Consider the following 12,249-nt stretch of genomic DNA (forward strand, 5'->3'; position numbering starts at 1 on the left):
TATACAGTTCAGCATATACAGGCAGAGCAGGATGAGGATGTTAGGAAACTGTGAGTAAATGCACATATAAACATTTATTCCATTTTATACTAGTTTGGGGATATGGCTTCCCCTTCAGAATTACAGTTTGTTGAGGGTGCTAAGAATACTCTGCTAACCATCCTATCCATGTCCACAGTTTGGGATAACAGGATGACTGTTATACCACTTTTAAGTCTAAGGTAGATACTCCTTGAAATTAGTTGAATGTATCAAGACGAGTGGCTTCTCAACATACTAGTTGGGCATTTTAGTAAAACAGAAGAGCAATCAATTAGTACCCAGTTTAAAAAAGTGCAGCTTTTAGTTGAACCATCCATCAATTGTGCTGTACAAAGTGCTTTGTTATCACTAGTTTCCTAGCATAGCATTTGGGTCAGATAGCAATTATCATAGAATTCAGCAGGGCCCATGTGTGACCTGTGGATTGTGGGTCTTTACAGTTGGTCATTGTCCTCAAGGGGTTTGGCAATATGCCCTAACCAGATTCTAAGGAACATCAAAGGTCATGTCCCCTCATGTCACCACCACATCTAATTGTCATAATTATTTTATATTGTATTTTTGTTCCTTTATCGTGATTTGAATGTACATTTACCCAGTCAGTGAGAGGATACTTGAAGATAGACAGAGAACATGTTCTTATTTGCCTGTTTCTCTGACTTTAACCATTTCAAGATTGCCATTTGAGCTTAGATTTGGGAAGAGCATTGGGATGTCTTCACCATTACTTGTAATGCTGAGACAAATGATGACTTAACATGAACAAGTGTCAGGATACACAGAGAGAAAATCATGACTGTTTTATTCCTCTCCCAGGCCTGCTGTACTACCTGGAACTAATGGTTTGGCTTAGCATTACGTATGAATCTAGTCTTGTGGTTGGTCTCACTGCAGCTAAGGTTTGTTCTTGACTTACCACTCATAGTTAACTTGGGGGAGACAAACCACAAGCCTGGGTACACATGTAACATTCAGCCAAACCATAGCTTAGCACCAGGTAGCATAGCATCAGTAGGACAAGGGGAGATGGCTGCCACTTTTGCTATGTTCACACATGCATTTGCTTGTTCATGCTTAGCTGTGGTTTGGCTTAATGTTATGTGCAAGCCAGGCCAGAAATACTTGTTAGGTCTGATATTTCTACCAATGAATTTGTTCCTCCTAAAGTTTCTAATTTACAAGAAGCCACAGCACCTGTAATCTAAAGTGTCCATAATCATATTAACAGCGAGCAACATAATCCAAGCTCCATTGATTTAAGCAGAATTGATTTCCAAGTAAGCGTTTGGAATGAAGATGGGCTCAAATAAGCCCCAATGCCCTGAAGCATCAGCTCCAGCCTTCCCATGTTGAGTAAAAGTGCTCTGCTCTGATTAACATGGGATCTTGGCTCCTTTTAATCTAAACTCATATGCCATCTGCTTCATACACAAATGAGGCCAATATCTCCCACTTTTCTTTGGGATACATTTGCAGGAAATGGCAAGGCTGCCCAGGGAAGGATAGCTGCGTGATTAGCATGAAATGGAGTCAACCAGTCACCTTGAAAAACATGTATATGCAACCATACTGCAATTACCACTCCAGGTACTGTTTCCTATTTATTTAGCACTGTGTTGGGGAAAGTGAACCAACTCTAGGGCAAATTGGACAGAGATGAAAAGGAGTTTTTAGGCCTTCATAAAGACCTATCAAGGCTGAGACAGGAAGTAAACAGAGTCTAGCTATTTATTCATCAAGGCATTCTGTATGGCATTCAGAAGTCACTTTGTATCCTGCAAGAAATGAAAGATCAGAAAAAGCCGGAGCTGTTGAAAATGCAACACTTCCAGCTCTGAAGCAAATAAGTGGGGGATTGGACCTTTATAAAAGTCGATATCTGTTGTATGTAGCAATGTTGAAGGACACCTTTTACTTGATTTGTGGGCAGACAGACATGAAAATTTATCCAGTGCTATAAGCTTGAGAACACTCAACCAGAACCTTGTTTTTAGCATCAATAGCGTTCTGTTTATGAGGTACTACCAGAAAGTATTTTTGACGGGGGTGGGGCGCTGGTTTTATAAAGCTCCTTTGATATTTATCTTCTTAGGGATATACACATTTATAATTCATGGAAGGGTCCCCCCCCCCCATCTTTAAAGGCCATTTCTCTTTGATGAGCACCATCTCCTCCCATTACTTGCTTTCTAGCCTTTCTGCATATATTCAGGCCACAATCAAACACAAGTTGAAATAAAAAGGCTTACATTTGCTGAGTTCTCTACCGGATTGTGGCCCAAGAAAATAAAGTATCAGTGGGATTCTGAACACACTTACTTAGGAGCAGCAGTGCAATCCTATGCAGTCCCTAGTAAGTGTGTTTAGGATTGCAACCCCATTCCCATTGAATTCAGCAGAATTTATTTTTGAGTAGACATGGAAATGATTGCAACTGCATATTGAGTAGGGATGGGGAAGCTGTAGCCCGCCAGATGTTGTACTACAGCTCCCATCATCCTTTACCATTGACTGTGCTGTCAAGGGCTGATAAGAATTGGGAATCCAACAACCATTGGAGGGCTACAATTTCCCCTTCCCTGACATAGATACTACTGTAATAAACCATTTCTTCCCTGAAATATAGTGTTACTTGTATACTATCGCAGTACTTTTTGAATCACTTTTTCTTGAGCAACCAGGGAAGCCTTCACATGATAATATTCTTATATGCAGTGCTATTTTTCTAGAAACAGAGGTGCCGGAACTCACCATGAATGCCTCTCTTGTTCTCTTCTAATGGCAATGGCGCCCACCTGAGAGATGCCAAAACCATGTTCCAGTTGGGGGGAAAGCCCTGATTGTAGGCCTTCTGCAGACTGAGTTGGAATGACAAGAATGCAGCAGGAGTCAAAATAACGCTAATTCTCAAGCCTTTCTGATCAGTCCATTGCAAAATGGACTATTTATATATATGTATATAAAGTTTCCTATTTGATTCCTGTAGTGTTCAGGGATTAAAAAAAAAAATTCTGGCCCAGGTTAGGGATGCAGGTACATCCTTTGGTCACTGGTAAGGGCTTCCCCCCCCAAAAAAAAAAACCTAAGGTGATCACAAAGTGCCCCCGCTAGCACCATCTCTTCTTCCTCACCCTACCCCAAACCTCAAAAACCTACCTTTAGGGCAAGAGGGTGCTAAGGTGGTGCAGACAGTGGTGGGCACCCCAAGGACACAGTGGAGTATCTTTGCCCGCCAAGGGTTGGTGTGGGACTTCAAGTTGCAGAATCCTCAGTGAGGAAATGATGCTGTTTGCATCATTTCTACTAAGGAAAAGGAAACAACATGAACAGAATGATTTCCCCATGTTCCTTAGGATTCTGGGACTAGTACTCCGGGTTCTATTCCTAGTGGGGGGGGAATGCTTTGGTAGGTTTCTGGGAGTGCCTGTCACCTCTTGAAATGAGGTGATTTCTTCACACACCCCTTAGTGTCAAGGACTTGATAATTTGAGGATTTGCCCTGGAGTCACACAACCTAGGCAGTTCAACAGGCCTTTAGTTTTCCCTTCTAGCAGAGGGTCCTGGAGGCAGCTTTGGATAAAGCTCTTTCTGTTAAACTATTCCTCATTCTTGGTGCCTGTTCTTGGATCCAGAACTATTATACCTCTACTGCTTTATCCTTCCCTTGTCCAAAGGGAAGTTCTTCAGCTTCAGAGCAGAGTAAAACAGCTGATTTGGGGGCCGAGGTAGCTCACAAGAACAATACTTGGAATGCTCACAAACACTTAAAGTTGGGGTTGCAGTATGCTTGTGGCAAACAGGTCATAATGGCTCCAGCACAAGTCTTCATCAAAAGAAGGTGTGTCTGTGATATATATAAATAGTCATAGAACAAAGACATTCACATGAATAGGAGAAGTTGATCATTAACATGGGGGTGGGCTACATGGGGTCAGGGATAACCAAGGAGATAAGGTGGATTTCATTGTCTTGCTTTACTGACATTGGCTGCAGTCCTGTGCACACTTACATGGGAGTAAGTGCCATTGAACTGAGAGGGCCTTATTTCTGAGTTGACATGTTTAGGACCATTAGCCACACTACATGATAGGTATTTTCCACTCATTAGATTCCAGGGTTCATTGCTCCCCCCCCCCCCGCATATTTTTGCTTGCTAGCAATTATGTGTTTGTTTGTATATATTATATATGCAATCCAGTGTGTTTTTTCTTTTAAAAAAACAGTGCTAATGTGCATTGCTAACAGAAATTATTTACAAGTCTCAATTATGTTCCTACATGTCTTTGAAGTCTTGCTTGTGCTGACAGATGTGAGCATAACAGATTCCCCTCTAGAGTTTAGAGTCACTCTTACCGTCGGCATTTTAAAATGTACTTTTGACATTTTGCCATTTCTCTGTTTTCTTACTGTAAGTTATTTTGTCTTTCATTTTCCATTTTGAATTCTTATGTATTTGGGGGAGGGAGTATTTCAGGGGGAAATGTGCCTGGGGATATTTTAAAGCTTAAACAATAAATGTATACAGGGTTTTTCCCCCTTCCATATTCTCTCTCTCCCTTTCTTATTGTCAGTAACAGTATGCAGATGTTATTCTTTGTTCCATCAGTGTTAATATACAAAACATCTTCCAAAAGAACTGGATTGCTGTACTTGATTGAACCTAAAGGTGCTTCTACATGTTACCTTTATTGTATCATGTCCACCTGATGGTGGGGGACCTATTGATCTCCAGATGTTGCTGGAGTTCATCTTGCATAATCCCACAGCTTCCATCCATTTAAGCAGAGCTAACATAAGTTCAAACATTCACTCATGCATCAAGTTTATAACTGATTACATGAAACCTAGTAATACTATAGGAATAATAAAAGCATCACTGGCATCAGCGCCAGATTTAGGGTGGTGCAGGTGGTTCTCTAATAATAATAATAATAATATCAGTAATAATAACAAAACCCACATTTATCTGAGAAGTTCCATAAAAAGCAACGGAATCATTGTGGAAATAATAAATATTTAGGTGGTGAGCACCAAATCTTGTCCTTGTTCAGGGCACCATATTACCAAAGTCTGCCCCTAGTGGCATGAATACATGAGTATTTCAGACTTATTATACAAAATAATATCAGGCAACAGTTCTTTCCTAAACCACAGACAGATACAAGATAACTGTCTACAACTTGCTCCAGTTCAATACAAACCACTCTTGGGTTATCAAAGCTCTGAGGATCCTTCAATCTATATCCTGCCAAGGGATTTGTTAAGAATATATGTTACTTTTCCAAAGTTTTTCTTTCATTTCTCTTCAGGGTCATTAGGGTCTGAGTGGGAATGAATACTAATAGCACAATATAGTCTTCTGGGTAAATTACATGCTACTTGTTTTCATGCTGATCAGATAGTTCAATACGGTTTTCTCGGTCTACATTCCTTCTGTATATAGCACCAGAATAAACATCAAGCCACGTATTGCCTTATGGATCCACCTGCTATTTATGTAACAAATTTTAATTACGGAAATGATTTCATGCTGTTGGGGGGGGAGGCAACCCTTTACAAACATGTGCAGAGGTTCCTAGGCATGCATAATGGAAAGCATCTTTTTAAAGCCCTTTTATAAAATGTTGGTTTTTGAACATTTTTTGTGCTATTCAGGAGTCTAGCTACATTTTCTCTTCTCATCCTGCAAACTGTTTAATGAAGAATATACACACTTCCAAATGACAGCATTCATCTGCTTTATTGAAGTTATGTTTCTGGCTGACCAGAGAAGTCTTCAGGCTTAACGTGAGTTTTGGGTTACATTTTGCAGTGTTAGGCCTTATAACAAGTCAGACCGTTGCTCCATCTAGCACCATATTGTCTACACTGACTAGCAATAACCCTCCAGGATTTCGGACCAAGACTCTCCAAGCCCTACCTGGAGATGGTAGGGATTGGACCTGGGACCTTTTGCATCCAAAGCATGTTGCTCAACCACTTTGCCTTTGAGCTTCATAGTAAGGAGAACCTTACAACCACCTAACTCTTTGAGAAAAACATTTTTTGCTGTCTATATTGCAGTCCCCAAGATAGATGCTACCACAACTGGACCAGGGAAGAAGAAAATAAACCAACCTGGTGTGTGCCCCTTTGGCTTGATCTGCCAAAACACTGTTCTTTGTATACTTGCATTATCTAATCCAGTGGTTCCCAGTTAGCTAAGTAACGTTTTACAAAAGCCATGTCATGGACCCCTACTTTTGGAATGGTTTATATCTCTGTTGTAGTTTTTTGTTATATGAATGGTACCACAGAGCCCCTGGTGGGTTCCACAGACCCCGTGGGTCACCAATTGGGAACCACTGATCTAATCCACAACCGAAACCCTACGTATAACAAAGCTACTGATATTTTTAGAAGAGGGCGGGTGATGGTGCCTCTGGCAATAAGTGTTAGAAGGCTGGCCTTGACACAGAGAAGGCCATGCTAGCCCATGTGAGACTGCTTGGATGGCCCTAATGCAGGCATAGGGAACCTGTGAACCTCTAGTTCTTAGACTGCAATTCCCATCATCCCACACTCACTCTTGGTCTAATTTATAAGGCCATGCTGTGTAACTATAATAAATATGAAGTGCCCACTAGAAACATGCTGTACTTGGTTGACTGCTTTCTTTCCTTCATTGTGTTCTTATGTTGTTGTTTTTTACTTTGTATTTGCAAAAGAATTTATTAATTATTTTGGGGGTGAGTGGGATTTAGAAATAATGACTTCCCCAAATTCACAATTAATATCCTTGCCTGAGTGGAGATTTGAACCCAAGCCTGTTTAGTACAAGGGACGCGGGTGGCGCTGTGGGTTAAACCACAGAGCCTAGGACTTGACAATCAGATGGTCGCGGTTCGAATCCCCACGACGGGGTGAGCTCCTGCTGCTCGGTCCCTGCTCCTGCCAACCTAGCATTTCGAAAGCATGTCAAAGTGCAAGTAGATAAATATGTACCGCTCTGATGGGAAGGTAAACGGTGTTTCCATGCGCTGCTCTGGTTCACCAGAAGTGGCTTAGTCATGCTGGCCACATGACCTGAAAGCTGTAGGCTGGCTCCCTTGGCCAATAAAGCGAGATGAGCACCGCAACCCCAGAGTCGGCCACAACTGGACCTAATGGTCAGGGGTCCCTTTACCTTTTACCTGTTTAGTACAAGTCTGCAATGACTAATTGCTATTGGCATGCTGTGTGTGTGTGTGTGTGTGTGTGTGTGTGTGTGTGTATCCCTGGTAGAAGAAAATAAATGATGGCATGCTACTGGGATACTAACTCTTGCAAGAAATATGGTTGTATGTACATTGGAAAATTAAAAGTGCAGCCATTAGAATCAATTTAGTTAATGCACTGGTACCAAGTAAGATTTTTCTTCAGCGACTCCCACTGCTAAGCCCGTTCTGCCTACCCCATGATGGGCTACATCCAGCAACAATTGAGGGTGCACACCATGGCATACGCGTATACGTACTGGAAAATGTTGTAATGAAACTATAAGCTGCTGTGATAGTTTAGGGTCTAAAGAGCTTCTTTCCTTTGCTTTCAAAAGCACCCTTTAAAAATATTATCATTCTGCAGCAGCATTTTCTCAACTCTTTATCTTGTAAATGCTTTTGGACACACAGACCATGGGATTAATTATATATCGTGAGCAACAATTCATGAATATTTAACACTCTCATTTATTCTTAATGAAGAATTATGCATTTTGACAGTGTTATTTAATGTGTTTTAAGGAAATACTGCTCATTACCTTTCCATTTTTTATTTTAGATTTGCGGAATGGAATCAGAATAATAAGGTGGATAGATGGAGCAGTTATTTTAAATGTCATTGTTCCTCTGTTTGTTTTTCAATATTTCTTTTATTCAAATATCTGCTCATGGGGGGAGGAAGAGTTATGACGTTTCTGTCTGTTTGAGTCATAACTCAGCGCTATTATATTAAATCATGAATCTTCCAGGCACAGTTAGGCAAATCAGTTTAAATAACAATACAGTTTTGGAGTCTAACTTGGGATTCTGTCCGCTAAAAACAACAACTAAAAACAACAGCCAGCTCTCTCGTTGATACCTATATCAGAGAGAGAAATGTCATGGTGGAAGAGAGAAAACGATAGACTAAATTCTAGAACCGTGATCATGAATGGCCCAAAGAGATTTCCATGCCAGGGGCAAAGCAAAGGGCAAGATGGCACCCCATCATCCCCATTCCACATTCAGAATCTGCCTAGGCTGGCAGTTGAATTTTATTTAATCTCTTCCAGGGCAAAAGCACCACACCTGAAGACAGCAACCTAGGTTCAGGTGCAAAGCAAGTTGTGTGATGCACAGTAGTTTGACTTCCAACAGAGATAAGGAGGGAAGCTCATGAGGAATGTGTGGGAAGGCTATCTGGTATCTGCTGTCTGAAGTAGCTGGCTCACTCTGCCTAATGTTAGGGCCAGTCCTAACAGTGATTACCTAAGTGTCATGGTGAGGAAACACCAGCCAGGATGGTGTACACAAACCACAGATGAAAAGAGCCCCACATTGGAACCATCAGTCAGATTGAAAGTAATATAATTATACAAATGGAGGTTTGAACTTTGACTCGCTTTTAATAGGGTTTCTTTCAAAAGAGATTCTGGCTGAATTAAATTACCTGAGTTCTAAACAATCCTCAGACTGTATCTATGCCTGTATCTGTCTATGTACAGAAAGAGAAAGAGAGTACTGTGGTGCAGGGAGAATGAGGCAGCTGGCATCCAAAACCAGGACAGCATTTGAGAGCTTCACATTCAACAGGCAAACTCTGCATTGTAAAGCCTCATGACCTGACCTAAAGAATATCACCAGCCACTGCTACCCAATTGGCATACTGCCTTTTCCCGCTACACTTGGACGCTGCAAAATTAGCCACCAGGCAGCCAGTCTGGTTCCAATTTGTGAAGGTAAACTACTTCCTCCATGCAGCTCTACAATTTCAGGGAAAGCATGTTCGGATCTCAATTATGTTTCCCAGGCTATTTGCTGCTGAAATCGCTGCACTCTGTGCTTCCATTTTGATAAGGAAGGAAAGCAATAATAAAAAAAAATCCAATCTTTTACCACTTTTGCCATAGGGGAAATCTTGAATTTGTGGAAGGGGGTGACTGATTATATGCATCACGAAACAAAATGCATAATTAAACAGCAGCAACTCTCTAAACATAATCTACTCTTCTTCTGAGCAGCTGAAAGCACTGATGTTCCACCATCACTAAGTATTAAAACTTCCTTCTTGCAATCAGCCTGGAAGCTTGCCAGATAAAAAGGTATTTGCTGAACAGACATAAAAGAAACAGCTTAATCTCTCCAGTGCCACACCTCTGTATGAGCCCAGAAAAGGATCTTATAAAAGAATTGCCTGCATATGTATGCAGAGAACAGTCAATGCTATACTTAGAGGAAAGCATCCCATCTGTCCTACTTGGTGGAAATGTCTTCTCTGTAAGCTTGCAGGAAAACATCAAAGAAAGATTAAACTTGTCTTTTCTCCCCATCACTTTGATGGTTTGAAGTTTGCCTGTGCATCTTTTCTGCATGCCCTTCTTTAAAAAAAAAAATAAGGCAAAGAGAATAGAGATGATAAAAGATACTTTTCTGAAAAAGTGAAACGGGGAACTCCACTGATCTTTTGCTTATAATAAAAGCAAAAAAGCACTATAGTCTCCAAAGAAATAATTTTAAAAACATTTAAAGAGGGCCAGCTGAATTGCATCCTAGAGGAACACACTGGTTCATTCTCACATCCTCTATAATTTTTGGGAAATTCTAGGAGCTCAGGAGAGATGCTGCAGGAAACAGGCAAGTGCCCCAGTCTTCAAAAAGGATGATTCAGGTAACCATAGGATGGACAATCTGACAGTTTCTGGCTAGCATGCCAAAATGGAACAGGATTCTGCCGTACATAGTACATTCCTGCTTTCTACATGGATTAATATGTATTTTGACAAAGATGCTAAAACTCTGGAAGATACTATAATGCAAGCAATTTGTAAGCAACTTGATAACAACAAAGTGACTTCCAGAAGCCAGAATGGATTTGTCAAGAATAAATTCTGCCAGACTAACCTTATCTCTCTTTTCCACTAAGCTAGTAGCTTAGTGGATTGTAGGAATGTTATGGGTGTAATTTATCTTGATTTCATCAAAGCATTTGACAGAGTTCCATGTAATATTTTTGTTAACAAACTCTTTGAATGTGGCTTAGATTAGAATACAATCAAGCAGATTCAAAGTTGGTTATAAAACCCCATCCAAAGAATATGCATCAGTGGCTCAGGCTTGGCAATAGTGAAAGTGACCTTGAGATGGCATTTGGTTACAAACATAAGCCAACAGTGTGATGCAGCAGCAAAAAACAAAACAAAACAAAAAACCCAACCCTAATGCAATTTTAGACTTCATTAATATAACTCTAGTTTTCAAGTAACAAGGAATAATAATTCCACTTTAGTCCTCACTAGTCAGACACCATCTTGAATTCTGTGTTCAGCTCTGGTCAGTGCACATCAAGAAAGCAGACAAATTGGCTTCTTGTTGTTAAGTCATTTAGTCGTGTCCGACTCCTCGTGACCCCATGGACTAGAGCACGCCAGGCACTCCTGTCCTCCACTGCCTCCCGCAGTTTCGTCAAACTCATGCTGGTAGCTTCAAGAACACTATCCAACCATCTTGTCCTCTGTCGTCCCCTTCTCCTTGTGCCCTCCATCTTTCCCAACATCAGGGTCTTTTCCAGGGAGTCTTCTCTTCTCATGAGGTGGCCAAAGTATTGGAGTCTCAGCTTCAGGATCTGTCCTTCCAGTGAGCACTCAGGGCTGATTTCCTTAAGAATGGATAGGTTTGATCTTTTTGCAGTCCATGGGACTCTCAAGAGTCTCCTCCAGCACCATAATTCAAAAGCATAAATTCTTCAGCGATCAGCCTTCTTTATGGTCCAGCTCTCACTTCCATACATCACTACTGGGAAAACTTAGAGGAGAGCAATGAAGTGGATATGCAAAGCCTTAAAAAGAGAAGACTTAATGTGGACACAATAACACTCCTCAAATACCAGAAAGCCTTATTCCCTACTACCTCAAAGCTTGCCCTCAAAGGGAAGGACTAGATCTGATGAGCTTGCTCTTAATAGTCACAGCTGTTTGAAAATGGAAAGCTAGGGTTTCCCTTATCGGAGGTCTTTAAGCAAGGGCTGGACATCTTTCTATTGGAGGTCTGAATTTCCAGGGTCAAGCAGGATTGGACTAAATAGCCTATGAGACCCCCTCCACCTCTGTGCTGTGAAAGAAGATCCCTTGAGCTCTGTTGCTTTATTTGTAGTGTTTTGCTGTGTGGTATTAAATATAAATGTATATTTTATTATTAACTTGTTTTCATTTGTATACCATCCTTCATCTGTAGATTTCAGAGCAGTTCACAACAACATAAATGGTATGTAACACTCAGCATATGGCTAGAGTTTTCAGTGCTTATGCAGCCTCCAATACCTTTGGCACTAACCTTCCTGCATTGCAGGGGTTGGACTAGATGATCCTCAGGGTCCCTTCCAACTCTACAATTTGACATTTCTATGATTCTAACAGTTACGACTCCACATCTTTGCCAATCAGAGTCTGGCTGAAGATCTTATTTTATTGAACTGGAGACACTGAGTACTTTGGGGGGGTGTAGTTTTCTTTATAAAGATTTGGAAGCTCATGTATTTGTAGCCATGAAAGTCTCCATCTCTAGGGTATTCTTCCCTTAGCTACTAAATTCCATCCTAATTGATGGTTTTTCTTCCCCTCGAGAGGTGTTAATGAAGTTACTAAAATCTCTTAATAAGAAATTGTTTGAGTTAATAAAGGACATAACTGTCCAAGCATTGGCAGATTTTTTAAAAAAGTGTTATTCTTAAAAATCTTCTCCCAATGATTTTGATAGATGATTTGTGACCCCGGTGTGGGTGGGTGGGTGTGCAAAGTTTCTTTGGGCGGCATATTATTGCACAGCTCTCGGGTGAAGCAGGCAGCAGCAGAACATGTAACATTGCAGCTAATTGTAAATTATTTAGATTTGTCGCAGGTTTAATAGGGGCCGAACATTTTGTAGCTTCTATGAGCTTTTGTTAAAAGAGCTTTTAATTGGGCCACAGCCAAGGGAACTGCAAGTTTACAAGTAC

At 40.8% G+C, this 12,249-nt stretch overlaps 2 protein-coding genes across 4 annotated transcripts in view; both read left to right on the forward strand.

Annotated features, from left to right (window-relative positions):
- The window catches only part of ST6GALNAC3 (ST6 N-acetylgalactosaminide alpha-2,6-sialyltransferase 3), a 273,659-nt gene extending 269,075 nt beyond the window's left edge, over nt 1-4,584 (forward strand). For all 3 annotated transcript variants that reach the window (XR_014158199.1, XR_014158200.1, XM_081868364.1), the window contains one exon: nt 8-4,584. The gene's annotated coding sequence lies outside the window, so the exon portion shown is untranslated. The remainder of the gene's footprint in view (nt 1-7) is intronic.
- Nucleotides 1,538-12,249, forward strand: part of ST6GALNAC5 (ST6 N-acetylgalactosaminide alpha-2,6-sialyltransferase 5) — a 139,483-nt gene continuing 128,771 nt past the window's right edge. The window contains exon 1 of the mRNA XM_081868357.1: nt 1,538-1,629. The gene's annotated coding sequence lies outside the window, so the exon portion shown is untranslated. The remainder of the gene's footprint in view (nt 1,630-12,249) is intronic.

Source organism: Podarcis erhardii, assembly GCF_964252035.2.
Source record: "Podarcis erhardii genome assembly, chromosome: 6".
NCBI lineage: Eukaryota > Metazoa > Chordata > Lepidosauria > Squamata > Lacertidae > Podarcis > Podarcis erhardii.